This window comes from Cornus florida, unplaced genomic scaffold (genome assembly GCF_030987335.1).
Source record: "Cornus florida cultivar Cherokee Brave unplaced genomic scaffold, ASM3098733v1 CherokeeBrave_3.0.0_Hap2_Chr01, whole genome shotgun sequence".
NCBI classification, from domain to species: Eukaryota; Viridiplantae; Streptophyta; class Magnoliopsida; order Cornales; family Cornaceae; genus Cornus; species Cornus florida.
In genome coordinates this window covers 116,778,180-116,791,216 of record NW_026775571.1, presented here as the reverse complement: position 1 = coordinate 116,791,216, position 13,037 = coordinate 116,778,180, and the positions used below count along the sequence as shown (strand labels likewise).

General features: G+C 33.3%; 1 pseudogene; it reads right to left on the bottom strand.

Annotated features, from left to right (window-relative positions):
* Positions 1-10,972: 10,972 nt before the first annotated feature.
* On the bottom strand, positions 10,973-11,079 carry LOC132284560 (small nucleolar RNA snoR100; annotated as a pseudogene).
* Positions 11,080-13,037: the final 1,958 nt, after the last annotated feature.

Sequence of the window (13,037 nt, the reverse complement as noted above, 5' to 3'; positions counted from 1 at the left end):
CATATTTTTGGTAATCTGGCTGTATCTCTTTTCTCGAGTGTCAAAACGGTTAAATTCCCGCGTGGGTTGAAAGGAAATTCGAAGAGCTATAATTTTGTATTTCACGTGGATTCCCTAAAACTGCTGTTTACCTTGTCAAAATTGGTTTGGAAGTCTGCACGAATTTTAAAGTCCTTATTTGACAGAATTTCTATGTATATCTCCTATATGAAAAAGAAAACTTTAGGGCCGATGTTTTATTATTTAAAGGGAGTCCTCTACAGCATTGAAAGGAATACAGAGGAGCTTGAGGCTGAGAGCATTCAGAAGAAAGAAGAGATCGATCCATGGCGGTGAAGATGTCTTCCTCAACCATGAAAAATTCCACTCCAGTCATGCTTGGCTAAACGCTTTGCTAGGGTTGTGATGTAGCCCTAGCTTAGCACACTGGTTTAATTGTATTTAATAATTGGAGAAATAATTTTCAACATGCATGATTGTGTAATCTATAGGGTTTTTAATTGAATCTTTAATAAAAATCGGTTTTGGAGTTTTAATTCGATTACAAATATTTTTCTGTCTTGTCTTAGATATTTTAATCTTGTAATTGAATACAACTCATTCACTTCTTGTAGTTGTGAATGAGATGACTACACAATTGTTTTTATCTGAATATAATGTTAGAGATTTGATGGATTATGCCTAGAAAGATAGACCATGCTACACCTTAGAATAAAGTAGTTAGGTAGATGGTTTATACCAATCAAAGATAGTCCATACTTAGTTTTAAATTATATTATTTTCTAACTGAATTAATATGTGCTTGTAGTCATGATTAATTCCCTGTGCATGTTATACGATGTATCTCCAATAAATTGATACAATTGATTAGTGGTGCGACGTTAGTGGTTAAGTCATACCCCTAATCCTCTATCTCTATTTACTACATCCTATTTAATCATTGTTCTTTAATTTATTTTATTTAGTTAATTTAAAATTAGTCATCACAATTCGATTATCTTACTTTCAAATTAATTTGGAATTTAAGAAATTTGTTGACAAATTTATTTAACACAAGTCTCTTGAGTACGATACCCTTACAAGTAAATCCTATCTGACAAAAGAAAACTTAAAATTGTGTGGGTAACTTTTGTTTTGATTTTTCAAAATAAAATGATGTTGGTTTATTTCTGTTTTTATTATTATTTAAAAAATTTCAAAGAAAAAGAATAATACACTTGCACACATTTTAAATTTTATGAGGACTTGACTCGTTAACTTTTTTTATTTTTATTAAAAGACTAGAAAATATTACTAAATTACTACCTTATGATTAGTTGATGAAAAATGAGTTAATGTGACGAACCATAAAACCCAAAAATCAAGCGGGGAGTAAGTGTAAAAGTAACAACGTGAAAGTCGTAAAAATTTTAAGTCAAGTAAAAAAGAACGATAACAAAAACGCAAAAGACCACGAAAACAAAAGCGGCCCAAAACGCGAAGTGACACTCGTGTGGAAGAATTACGTGACTTATCAGAGGGTTATAACCGACACATTGACAGTTTTTATTATGATGTTGTTTATCCAACTGTTTCATACAACTCATAGTCAAAGTTGCTAAACCATCCATGTATCGGCCTATTGGATTAGAAAAAGACTCTTGTCATGACATGTGTCAAATGCAAAAGTGGAACTTCCATTAAATGGTTTCCACATCTTAAATTCTTAATTATTGTTTTAAAGATTCGAATTTATAATTTAATGAAATATAAAATGAGAAAAAGAAAAAAAATTAGCCACACCAGTAGAATAAATCATTAATAATATTTCAGTTTTTTGGGCACTAATGCGCTCTCTCTCATGCGGACAAAGCGGTTGTGCATATTTGTATATGCCAGGTCACTGGTTTTAAGAGGGGGCTCAATCAGCTTCGAATTCAAAGGAAAAATGAACAGAGGATAAGCAACTTGAGTTTTGATTTAATAGACAAATGTTCGATCCGTTAGCAAGGGTGGAGCCAATTAAGGCCCAGAGGGGGTACCTGTCCCCCTCACTTTGCTCCAACCTACTATACATAGGTATATATTTACAATATATTTTTCTATTTCTAATTTTTGTTTCCTTTTTTTTAAAAAAAAATTCTTTTTTCACTTATGTATAATTATCTATTTTTTTATTTTTTTAAACTTATTTCTTTTACCGATGACATTTGTGATTGTATTTAATTAAAATATTATTAATTAATATTTTGACTCTTATATTTGTAACTGTATTTTTTTTACGGTATCTATTTAGTATATTATTTTACAACTATTTTTTTTATTTGTCTTTTTAATTTAAAAAAATTATATTGTCATATTTATTATATAAAAAAAAATTAACAAGTGCATTGTGTCCCCTCTGAAATAAAATTCTGGCTCTGCCCCTGTCCGTTAGCATTAGTTTTAGAGTCCGATGTAATTTTTGATAAGGGTGTATTTAAAAAATGTTAAGTCTCTAAACAGGGTGATCCGGTCTTAAGGAAGACATTACAAGTAATAAAAAAAAAAAAAAAAAAAAAATATATATATATATATATATATATATATATATATATATATTAATTGAATAGAAGACGTATATAGGCTATATGCAACATTGCTCCACAACTTAACTTTTTAAATTAAATGACAAATTATTAAAAAATAATAATAAATAAAATCAAACCAATAACTCCATTAATTAGGTAATGAGCATTGCTAAGAAAGAACTGAGATTGAAGCCGAAAGGAAAGTTATATGTGTGTGTGTGTGTGTGTGGGGTCAATTGGTATGCATGTGTCTAAAAGCACCAAGGTGAAGCTATGGTTATGATTTCCTGACAACTCTAAAAAGTTATAGTACTTATGCTGTAGCAGATCTTCCAGTAGAATTTTCTTTCAGGGCATTAAACTAGGATACTGCAGTCGGTCTCATAACTATAGCATCAGATTAGTCGACGAAATTAAAAGGCTTGGTAGAGGACTCGAACACTGACCTTGTGTGTGCCAGGCCCAAGTCCCACCATCACTGCTAACCCGCCAGGGCTGCAAGTCACCATTTTGCTTTTAAGCAATTCACCAAGTTGAAACAATTAAATTGTTTGTACCATTTTCCTTTTACAATTGTTCCACCGTCTTTAATATAGACACCCATTGATATATTCACACATATACATACACATATATATTTATATATAGTTGTTGCATATATCAATGGATGATTTCCATAGTTCCCCTACTTCATTCCATATGGACCACATATTAACATACAAAAAATTAATGGAAAAGATTACTAAAGATTATGTCACATAACAATCTCTTTCAGTGATTGAACCTTGTTTTACGACATGTTTTGCGGAGACTCAACAAACCATGTAACTGGACCTTGTTTCCTTCATAACCAATACATGTGTACCTACTCTACTGCCTTTGACAATTTCAATTCCCAAAAGGAAATATGAAAGTGGGTTAATCATTCTGGTTTTATATGAATTATATATCGAACCACCAGACTTAAAAGATACCAACTTTATTCTTTGCGTAGTTGAAATCTCTAAAGAGTGTGATCAAAAGTCTAATAGCAGTAAGTCACTATCTAGTTGGAAAGACATTTTTTTGCCAATGAAAGTGACTTGTTCCTAATTATTCTTCCCACTACATTGAATAAACTAGGTTTAAAACTAACATTTCCACTCAAATAAACTAAAGTTAAAACATTCTTAATTTTGATGTTTTCTGTTCTCTTTTTTGGGTGGATTAAGTTTACCCAATTCCTGCTTCACTTTGCACTTAGTTATGTATCTGTCCTGAATTTGGTCCCAAATTCATGTGGGCCTTAGTGATCACAAGGGACCATAAAACAGTGATTGCCTCTTGGCTCTTGCTAGAGTGAACAATTGCAAGTTGATATCTAAAAGTTCCAGTTCTAGTTGTATACTACAAGTACTGTGAGGTTTTGGAATTTTGTTGCGCTCGCGTTTTGTTGCGATCCAATTTCTCGTGGCCAGGATGTGGATTCGGTTCTAGAATTATCTTGCAGTGCGTATAAGGACATTTAGGATTTGAAGTGTGTCACTGAGACATGTGTGCGTGTTAAAGCTTGACTTTGAAATATATCTCCGCATCAAGCCAGTTACATTAACATTATTGGCCAAATTTACAAAATTTGAGGTATTTTGTACTAACTAGCTAGCACATCACCTTGTGTTTTAAGCGAAAAAATAAGAAATGATACCCCACACATAGTCCATGAATTAATCTGTCTAGTTAGGATGAAGAATTCAATTATTTCAAATTACAGTTATACGTGTAGGTAGAAAACAATTTCTCCCATATCTGAATGATTCTATACACTCGACATACTTCTGAAAAGTAGGGTGCACTGAGTTTGTCCTTTATATATAAATATAAGCTTAATTTGTAAGTATTTGGGAGATAAGAATATGATGGAGTAGCTTAACCGATGAATGGAAATCCAGGACAATCCTATCTTCCGCTATGCAATAAAAGGATGACAAGTTTGGTGGAAGGATCACTCTCTAGGTATGTTCATAGAAGTGGACTCACAATAAAACACTATTAGTGAGTGGCTATTACATTATGCTCGTTGTTGATCAAGAATTTTCTTTTAGGTCACATTTTATTAACTGTGTCATAACATTTGAATGAGATTGATATCAACACCTGTAAATTGATCATCACATGAGCATGGACCAGCGTAGGGGTTAGATTAAAGTAAGTCAACTTCTCATCACATCATACAGATAGTCCCTTCAACAAATCTTTTCAATCTCTCTCTCCATTTTTTTTTTTTTTTTTTTGGGAAGTTGGACTACAAGGTCTGTATTTCTTATTAAAAAAAAAATAATAATATCATTTATAGGCGCCTACCACGTTCCACATTATTTTTGTCTAATTTTGTAAAAGGTGGTTTAAGCTATATTCGGTTGTATGAAATTGGTGTCATGAAATTCAAATTGGAAAAATTTAGTTTAAACATTGAACTTTCTCCGATTCTAATTCCAATACACTAATTTCACACAATTGAACATAACATTAATCACTGTGTGATTTGCAATTGACATTATAGAATATAGGCCACTAAGACAATTTCAATTTGGTAGTGGTATGGATAGATACAGATATTCAGCAATATATTGGACTGTTGCATCTACTACATTTTAACTTAAATACCAAAATAACAACAATAACATTGCTATGGGCTGAGAGAGAGAGAGAGAGCAACCTTGTATGCTCTGGTTTAGTGAAATAATTGTGGATTTTATATTGGAAATGAAGATTTATATTGGGTGAGTATAGGAAGTGGGAGGACTATTGTGACTATGAATTCCATTAGCAAAACCATATTTAAAACAGAAGTGGGAGCACTATGAATATATGGCTTTAGAAAAGTGTTTATTTCATGCACCATTTAGGGGAAAAAGAAGGTGTTGTATGTATGGTTGGGATGGACAGGTGGCAAAGAAAGTGAGTCCCACATAGTAGCACTTAGAGGAGTATATTCTCCAATTACTACACAATTTCAAACTACACCTTCAACCACTCACAGACCACATTATTAGACTTTGCTCATAAATATAAGAACAAAAAAGAAATGTACAAAGGTGGCCATGTTAGTCCCCATGTGACCTGTAACCAAGTTTCAAGTTTCAGGTGTGTCCTATAAATAATTATATTTCACCTCCCTTCTATTAACACTAAAACACACACGCGCGCGCGGATTTATGAGGTCAACTAGACAAAAATTATGAGTAGATTCCTCTTGGTTACAAGTATTAACATAGCTGGCATGCATAACAAAAAAACAAAAGGTTTATAGATTTGGATAAATAAAGTCCAGAAAAATAAAAAGGAAATAACAAGAGACATTGATACAAAGACATGATTAGTGAGTATGGGCTTATTTTGTCCATTTGTATAGCATTACTCTTTCTTAATTAAAGGGCAGCATTTGTCAGATTATAGATCACCATCCACTGACAGCAAGTTTAAGGCAGTACTCAACAAGATGGATGTCCCGAATTCAGATGTGTAATGTAATTGATATAAAAGGATTAGGTATTAATTTTACTTAATAATTTTAGTTTTTGAATCGAATCATACAATATTTTATTCGTTTTAATTGGTATGAGTTCGGTCCATTACAGACTTTTTTTTTTTTTTTTTTTCCAAAAATCAAAGTAATTTTCATTGATAATAAGAATATACAGTAGGCCTTAGGCCCAAAAAGAGAAGCAAGACTAAGCTTGATACAAGACTTTGAAAACAGACCCAACAACAAGGAATATGAAAACATTCCAATCCAAAAGTAACTGCCAGCAACGGCAATAACTTTGACAGAGGCTAAATTCAGTCAGGTGACATTGGAGCAGCGGCTGAGCCGAATTAGTCCAGTGGCCGAGTAGGGGGTCTGCAGCAAGACGGGGAGATGTTCCAATCCATGAGAATAGATCTAGATGATGAGCAGGCCCGAAGGCATCCCAATTTCAAAATTGCAGAAATGGTGGAATAGATCTTAGCGCGCACAACTCTTTGAGAAGCCTGCTTCCCTCTGAAAATTCTAGAGTTCCTCTCCTCTCAGGTATGATACACAAAAGATGAAAGCCCCAATTTTCTATGAAGATTAACCGAGTTATTTGCCTTCCATTGATTGCTTGCCCACTGAACAAGAGAATCCCAACTCCCGATGGCTGTGTGAATGTTGCATTTGTATTTGATAAAACGTCACAGAGGGGAGACAAAGGAGCAATTTAAGAAAATGCAGCCATGAGCAATTTAAGAAAATGTAGTCATGTTGCAAAGAAGGCAAATGTTAATGTGCTTATACATTAATTTGCTATCAAAAATTGGCAATTTGGATTAGACTGCCATTCTTAGAATGGTTGGAGAGTGCCAAACTAGGTTGTGCCATGGTATATTGGGAAGGTCCCCCACCAAATGTGAGACAGTGTGGCTGAATGAGTACATGCCATTTGGAGAAGCTGTCCGCTTCTTAGTGTCCCTTGTAGAAGTAATTGGGGAAGGTAGGTTAAGCAATTCCTTTATGGGTGGTGTGATTTTTTTTGTGACAATATTTACCTAGAGTGATAATTCTTATCATTGTTGATGTGGTCCAATAATAAATACACACATATTTAATAATTATAAAATTAGAAAAGTAATAAATAGAGAAAATAACTTTTTTTAAAAAAAAAATAAATTTAGCCATCATGTTTATTTTTCTTATTTATTACTTTTTAAATTTTATAATTACAGACCGTATAATAAATCAATGTATTTGTAGTAAAAATGATTCAATGGAAACCCCAAGGGGTTAGCCTAGTGGTAAAATCACCTGGACTTGGGTACTTACTAGCACCAAGATCTGGGATTCAATTTCAACTTACGACAACTTGGGGCCATGCCTTCGCTGTTATACTCAGAGACTTACCCAACCCGGGATAAGAGGCACTGGAGTTATACAAAAAAAAAAATGATTTAATAGAATGTTTGAGATTATGAAATAAACCATCCTCACTCTTATTTGATGTGACAAAAACAGTAGATTGTAATAGGGGTAAGTGCAAGAAACACCCCCTGAAATATACATTTTATAGCACTTTTACCCCCTATTTAAAAAGATGTACAAAAAATACCCATATTCTTTTTAATTTGTGCGAAAACAACCCTCAATTAATATAATGCCCATTTTACCCTTTTTAATCTTCCAAAAATGCCCCTAGATAAATCAAACAATTTCTCTGCACCTGCATAAATTAAACAATTTCTCTGCACCTCCGGCTACAAGGAGCTCTGCAACTCTCTCTAATTCTCTCCAAACATTTCTCCCTACTAATTTCCAATTTCTTTTCTCCTTTTTTCTGTAATTTCGATTCTTTCTATCTCTTCCAAATTCCAATAGTCATCCTCTCTTATTTCTCATCCTCTCTCTATATACAAATATCTGTGCGTATATATATACACACACACACACACACACACACACACACATGTAATCTATATATCTTTCTCTATTTCTCGGAGGTCGGTGTCGTCACCACCACCAACTTATAAAAAACAGGTTTAAAAATGCCAATTTGTCTAATATAAATATGACATAAATTTGCAAACTTAAATCCAGATCTCATTGAGAGCTTGAAGGGAAGATCCAAAATTTGACCTTGGTGGAGGAGGTTCTGATTTTGGGCTTCAATAGGGTCGGTGGGGAAGAGGTGGTTGATGATCGGGTTTGTAAATTGGTGAGGAAAGAGCACCACTGCCGGCGCAAGGACTGGGCGGCGATGAGAAGTGTCGGGCGAGCTAGGAACAGCGACGGCGATGCACGAGGGATCTGAACTTACCGATACCGGCGTCTAACGATGTGGCGATGTTTAGCTTTGAGGACGGCGGCGACACAACTGGCCGGTGATGAGATGTGTTTGTCGAGCTCACTTCTCGGATAGTTCTCCGTCGCCGCCGCCGGTTCAGAGCACCGCCATCCTCGCCGAAGACATCTCTACTGCCATCGTTTTAGTCCGCCTCATCACCGGTTCAAACCATCGTCGTCCTTCATCCCCGTTCCTCGACACAACTGGGTGGTGGTAGTGAGATGTTGAGGTTGTGATTGGAGTGTGGGGTAGAGATAGAAAGAGAGAGGAAATGGGGTTAGGTTAGAAAGAGAAAGAGATGGAAGGGGGTTGTCGGTGAGTGGGCTCGAAAACATTACATCACGATCTGGGTTTAAATGTTTTATTCCAATATTTTACTAATTATTTTTGTTAATAAAAAAATGAAAGAAGATAGAGAAGGTGTGTAAGGTTAGCATCATTAGGCGGAAGAGCTGACCGTTCTGTGCGACGCCGAAGTAGGAGCCATCATCTTCTCCAGCACCGGCGAACCCTTTTTGGTCATTTCACAAAAAAAATAAAAAAATTATATATTATAAAATGTGTTGTTAAGGGTATTTTAGTTCAATTCTTATAAATAGGACCAATTTGCACCGTTATAATTTAGGGTATTTTTTTGCACGGGAGGGATGTAATATGCACTATATGCGTACTGTAGGGTGTTTTTTGCACTTGACTCATTGTAATACTTTACAAGATAGACATTTATAGGGCCTGTTTGTAATACTTTATAAATTCATGCATTTTGTTGCGGCCCTGTTACTGTAGCGCTAAACTGGGCCGTGACATGTTAGGTAAACCCAGCCTTTTTTTTTCTATATTATCCGCAATGCTTCAAAAAATTCGGCCGAAACTTGAAGCTCCAAAATAGTGTCTTCACTTGCTTCAGCCTTTTTAAGTGCCCAACTGAAATGTTGTCCAATTTCCGAAAACATCTCTCTCCTCATTGTTGCTCTAGCTCTGGCGATTTGAACGATCCTGGAGACTCATCTGACCACCACCATAATTGGGTGAAAAAAAAAAAATTTATTAGTATTTTACCTTTATAATTTGTTCATTTTCAGTAATATATCTATCCCCCCCAAAATTATAAAAAAATGCACTATTGCCCCCTCCCCCCACCCAACACACACACACACACACACCTTACATCTCGGCTCCGTCCTTGATTGGGTGTGCTTCTGCTTCTGCTTCAACTTTCGAAAGAAATGTTAGAGTTGGAGCCCTATTAAGGACATGTTTGTAGTAATAGATCATGGATGTGTGTTTGATTTTAAAAAAAAAAAAAAAAAAACCTTAGAAATTTTTACTTTTAAAAGGTCAAACTAGTGGTATAAAAATACAATTATTAAAATAATTAATCATAATTTATTTTTCTTAAAATAAATATTTTTAGTATATTTTTTAATATAAGAAAATATTTAGGATAACAAAAGTATTTCATAATAGGGTGATGGATGATGATAAAAGTAATAAATAATACCAGTAATAGTAAAGCATCAGCGATTCTCAAAACATTGATAATTTTGTGGTTTATGGTGTGACTATTTTGGAAGGGTGTTGCAGTGGTGTGGCTCTCTGCCATGCCATTTGTGATCTACTTCAACAAAACTGAGGATGACAGGATAATCGCAGGTGGGGGCTGATCTGGGCGTATTGTTAAGCAATTTATGTTTTCTAATCTCTTTAATTTCTAATTAAGAACTACAGTTTCAAAGTGATGTAATTAGGGGTGGCAAAATGGGTCAGGAATTATCAACCCGTCCATATTTATCCGGTTTTTAATGGTTATGCGTGAACCATATTTAATTTGAGGGTCAAAATAGGTTGGGTAATTTTTAACCACTTAATTTGAGGGTCAAGATGGGTTGAATGTGGTTATTTCACCCATCACATAATAAACACACAACACACATTTATTCTATATTGCATTCAACTCATTTCTCTCTCTAAAATTCTCTCACTCACAATCCTCCATCTTTCTCTCAATTTGTCTCTTATCAATCCCTCCCTCTAGTTTCTCTCTTTAGAAATTTCTTCTAGAAAAAATAAAAAATAAAAAATTAAAATAAAAAAATTAAAATAAAAAAAATTGAAAAAAATTTAAGAATAAATAAAATAATTAAAATTTTAAAAAATAATTAAAAAAATTTTAATAAATAAAAAAGGGATACCAGTATCTCTGAATAGAGAAATTTTAAAAAAAAAAAAAAAATCAAAATTCAATGGCTATCCATTTGCGTCAGTGTTTTACTTATTTCACTTAATTTTTTCATTAAAACCCAGATCCAGAAAAAAATTGGAAACAAAATCTAAACCGACAACTAAAGTTCGATTTTAAATAAAAATTAATAAAAAAATCACAAGAAAAATATATCATATTAACTACGATAAAAAATAATATCTACTAGAAGACCTAGAACTTAAATTCATAGATCGTGAACACATAATAAAAATATGTATATAATATTTTGACAAAAAATTTATATTTAATCACAAAACATAAATAATCAGATACATGCAAACAAACATATATTTAGTACCAACATAAAAATTATTTTTTTAAAAAAATGTAGGTCTGATCTAGGCCCCCAAATCAAAAGGTGAGAAGCATCAGAAGGGGCAGACATGATGACCTTTCATTCTCTGTGCACATTACCATGCTTCTTTCATTCTTATATTCCAGAGTACAGGCTTATTGCACACAGATACAAATCTCAACGATGATATACATACATATATATATATACTCACACACTACTATTTAAGATTTTTTTTGAGATTAAAATTTTAAAATAAAAAAAATAATTAAAAATAATAATTAATAGGTCCACGGGTCATAACGGGTTGACCTTGCCCATTTTTAACCAACCCATATTTAACCCGTTCCCATGTTGACTCGCTCATTTTCAACCTAACACACACCCGACCCAACTCACCCATTTGTCACTCCTAGATGTAAACTAATATTGGGTAACAACTTAATAGTTTAAGTGTGTGGGTGGATAGGCTCGATCCCGAACCATCCTGTTTACATTCCAATTTCTAATTGATGCCCTCAATCAGAAAGTGACACGTGGCGAGTTTCAATGCAACTTGCTATAGTGAATTCCGAAATCAATAGCCATCTTTGTGAGAATTTTTCTATTTTTCATTGAGAGCGAGTAACTTAGGGTGGTGTTCTTATTCTAATCGGAACACGAGTTTTCGAAAAAATCATTAACATCGATTAGAGAAAGCAGATTTTCTTCCTTTTACATCAAAAAATGATTTGAAGGTACATTCTGAAGAGGTTAAATATTTACGTAATGTTATTGCTTTATCAGCAATCTTTCTATAAGGTTCAAGGAGTAAATATGAAGTCGTGAACTGTTGGACTAAATGGTATTTCCAATTAGTTTTTCTCCCTAAAATTTGGTGCCACTCTAAACTCTACTTTCCTTTAATATTATTTTGGTGTGTGATTATTTTTAATCCAAAATTGAATTCCACATCCTTTTTGGCTGCACATCTCGTATAGCTAACAAGTTAAAGTGGCAAATTAATTATTCCTTCATTGCTTTCAATTTGACGAGAAAGTATTGGTTACCCGCCCATCAAGAATATAGTATTTCAGTAAATAAAAAATTATTATTTCATATTATAAAAGAAATTGAGAGTTTTCATTTGAATAGGTTATTTTGATATTATTTGGAGTAATTTTGGAGGTGATAGTATATCAACTTCTGCTTTACAACTAGGCCTAATATGGGTTTCTCATTCATTTGCCGTAGCTTATTTGGTGGTTTTCGTTCTTCTAGAAAGCAAGAAATTGAGAAACATTAATGTTTTTAAGTCTCAAATGGTTGCATAGAAAGTTGTCCTCACATTTCATTTTTAATTTATGGACTTAGGTAACATTTGGATATACGAGAGGCAAAAGAAATGAAAAGCTAATATTAGTAACATTTGGATATACGAGAGGCTAAAGAAATGAAAAGATAATATTAGTGATGATAGAAAATAAATAAAATAAAAATAAAAATAAAAATAATTAAATTATTATCATATCTTTTTCTTAAAAAATAATAAAAATAATAATAATAAAAAAAAAAGCCACGGATGGGGTTGAAGGATCCAAAATGTCCTCGAGCCTTTGGCAAAATGGTGTAGAAAGTTGGGTCCAACATCCAATGGTTTAGAAAGGTACCCCACACACATTCAATCACAGTCCATAAAAAAAATCAAGCACTGTGTCCAATGGTGTAGAAAGCTGCCAACCACACTTCATTTCTAAAATTCCTATTTGTCTAAAAATCTTCAATATTACACCATTGTCTACACATTGGCACTTCATTTCTAAGATATACACTTGGTTACAAATGAGGCTGATATGTATTTATATGCATCCTCTTCTTGATAGACAACTAGATTGCATTAGATTGAATGGTTAAGATCAACGCTATTTAGAAATATCTCTTACATCAATCTCTAATTCTCTAAAATGTTCTCGACCCTATATATTACTAGAGCTTTCTAAGCTCTTTCAACATCCACTATTGTCTGCGACATTGAATAAGAAATATAATTCTTTTTGTTTGCCAGAAAGAACAGAAAAAATTAAACTAAAATGATTTTTGATGTGTTGAATTAG